Source organism: Zea mays, chromosome 5 (assembly GCF_902167145.1).
Source record: "Zea mays cultivar B73 chromosome 5, Zm-B73-REFERENCE-NAM-5.0, whole genome shotgun sequence".
NCBI classification, from domain to species: domain Eukaryota; kingdom Viridiplantae; phylum Streptophyta; class Magnoliopsida; order Poales; family Poaceae; genus Zea; species Zea mays.
Window position 1 is genome coordinate 133097729 of NC_050100.1, and position 2755 is coordinate 133100483.

Below are 2755 nucleotides of genomic sequence, written 5' to 3' on the forward strand. Positions count from 1 at the left end.
CCCTGCGAGACCCTTTCCCGTTTCTTTCTAACCATAACAAATGCGATATGGAATGTCATACTTGATGCATATTCGCTTTACTTGTTCCCTTGTATGGTGTACTGTTCTTTTGTATTAAATATGTGGATGTATGTATGTTTGCGCTCGCCTAGAGAACGATCCGGTCGAAGAGCCCGAGGAACTCGCAGGAGAAGCCCCTGAGCAGCAGTCGGTTGGTGGAGGCAAGTGTCCCTTGACCTATCTATGTCCTATTCATTATTTAATTCACCTCCCGCTTTACACATTTATGCCTAAGGATTGACTAGTTTTGTGATCCATGTCCTTGTTCACCTATTTGGGTTGGATTATTACTGTTTAGCTTTATGCTATTGCTCAAACTCTAATCAATGAACATGATGAGATTATCTATGATACGCTGTTTTCCCTTCTCTTATGATGATGTGATACTTGTGGTCTTCAAGGGGGCTCGAGCGGTTTCTCGAGTGCCTCTCCGTAAGGACCTGTTCTATGGATGACCGCCCGGGAAAACAGTGCAACCATAAGGGTGGAATGGGGTGCCCTTAGCTGAATAATTAGAGGATCCGGGGTGTAGTTCACTTAGCCGTCGTGCCGTCAATGGGGCTCGGTGTATGCGGCTCGCTCTGCCAAGTTTGGGTTCGCCCCTTGGGGAGGAGTGCGGTGCATTTAGGAAACCTAACGGGTGGCTACAGCCCCGGGGAATCTTTGTAAAGGCTTCGTAGTGAATCCCTGGCCATTCACCTCGGGAGTGAATAAGGGTCTTGCAAGCCCGGGCCAGAGAGGGAATCACGGCTTGTGGGTAAAGTGCACAACCTCTGCAGAGTGTTATGAAACTGATATATCAGCCGTGCTCACGGTTATGAGCGGCCAAGGGAGCTCCAGTGATTAGTGATACTTGATCAGAGATACTTTGGTACAGGTGGCGATGAGATTGATGGTTCTGATTACGATTATGGTGCTGGTAAGTGGTACTCTTTCCGTTTGGAAAGGAGTACGTTTGGGTTAATAACTTGGGTTAATGCTAAAACTTGGCTTTCTACTAGTAAGTAATAATCTGACCAACTAAAAGCAACTGCTTGACTTATCCCCACATAAAGCTAGTCCACTACAGCCAAACAGGATACTTGCTGAGTATGTTGATGTGTACTCACCCTTGCTCTACACACCAAACCCCCCCCAGGTTGTCAGCATTGCAACCACTGCTCAGGCGAAGATGAAGCCGTGGAAGGAGACTTCCAGGAGTTCCAAGATTACGACGAGTTCTAGGTGTGGGTTAGCGGCAACCCCCAGTCGGCTGCCTGTGAAGGCCGCGTTTATCTACGTTTCTTTTCCGCACTTTGATTTATTGTAAGACCTATATGGACGTCTCAGACGTATGATGTAATCGACTATTTCCCTTATTAATACTATTTTGAGCACTGTGTGATGATGTCCATATTATGTAACTGCTGTGTACGTGAATAACTGATCCTGGCACGTACATGGTTCGCATTCGGTTTGCCTTTTAAAAACCGGGTGTGACAGTATCTAAATGCTGATTCATAAGGATCAATCTCATATGGCCATTTCCGCAACTTCATGCTTCTACTTCCTTCAGAACGCCTTGAGGATGATCCTCGGTATGTCTGATGTATCCTGTTAGAAGAAACCTGTGATTGAATTGGCTTTAGGGAATAGTGACTCTGCAATCATCACCAATTCTGACAATTATCTTCTCTTTACTTACAAATTCAGTCAGGAAATACTGAAAGCCACATATGAGAACTGCAAGGTTTTTGTTCTCTCCAATTCGTCTGCCCTGTTTTTATTTTTTGCTAGCCATTTTGTTTAAACTTGGATACTTTTGCTGCAGGTCTTGTTAAGATCAGACCTTATCAAATCTAGTTCCGAGGAGCGCTCCTTGCTAAAAAACCTAGGCAGTTGGTTGGGAAAGTTCACCATTGGTAGGAATCAGGCACTAAGGGCTATAAGGAGATTGATCCAAAATCTCTTATCGTGGAGGTACTGCTTCTCTGCATTAAACTCATTGGTAGTTGGAGACTTGGAGTTCCAAAAGCTCCCTTAGGCTGTCTAGATCCTTTATTTAGTATTGCTCTATATTATTTAATATGATATTTCTGTTTCACCTGTGTTTTTTGGTAAAATTTATGTGCTTCCTGAGGTGTACAATTCACTTCAATGTTAATAATCAGATGAAAAACACTGTGACAAGCATGAACCAGTATATTCTTTCATTATCAGATGACAAACAATTGGTCCCCGGGCTCATTTCTCTAATAGAACAGGGAACTGATGTTCTGCGTGTGAAGGCCCTTTTGTTTGTTGCTCTGCTTTGCAAGAATAGTCGAAGGTGGCTTCCTCATTTCTTTTGCAATGCAAAATTAATATCAGCTGTTGATAGACTGGGAAAGGAGAAGGAGGGTTTTATTCATCATTGTACAGAAGCATTTGTGCAGTTGGTTGCTTCCTTGGTCCCTGGTATTCTTGACACTGTCTCCAGCGATATACAGCAGGTTATGGTTGGCAAACGCCATGGACCTGTTACTGCTTTAGCTGGGCGAGCTCATCCAAAGAGCACAATTCATCTGTTCCCTGTTATTCTTCATCTTCTGGGAAGTGCATCCTTCAAGCATAGAGTTGTGACAGGCCATGTATTGCTTCAGTTGGCAAATCTTATTAAGATTTTGGAGGCACCATTTTAGGTATGATTTTTTGTGAACTTTATGGATATTTCATC

The 2755-nt window shown here is 43.6% G+C and overlaps 1 long non-coding RNA gene across 1 annotated transcript; it reads left to right on the forward strand.

The window, feature by feature from the left end:
* Nucleotides 1–1752: 1752 nt before the first annotated feature.
* LOC103626896 (uncharacterized) lies at nucleotides 1753–1985 on the forward strand. Its single transcript, XR_553239.1, has 2 exons — nucleotides 1753–1789; nucleotides 1871–1985. It is a non-coding gene; the product is annotated as an uncharacterized lncRNA (long non-coding RNA).
* Nucleotides 1986–2755: the final 770 nt, after the last annotated feature.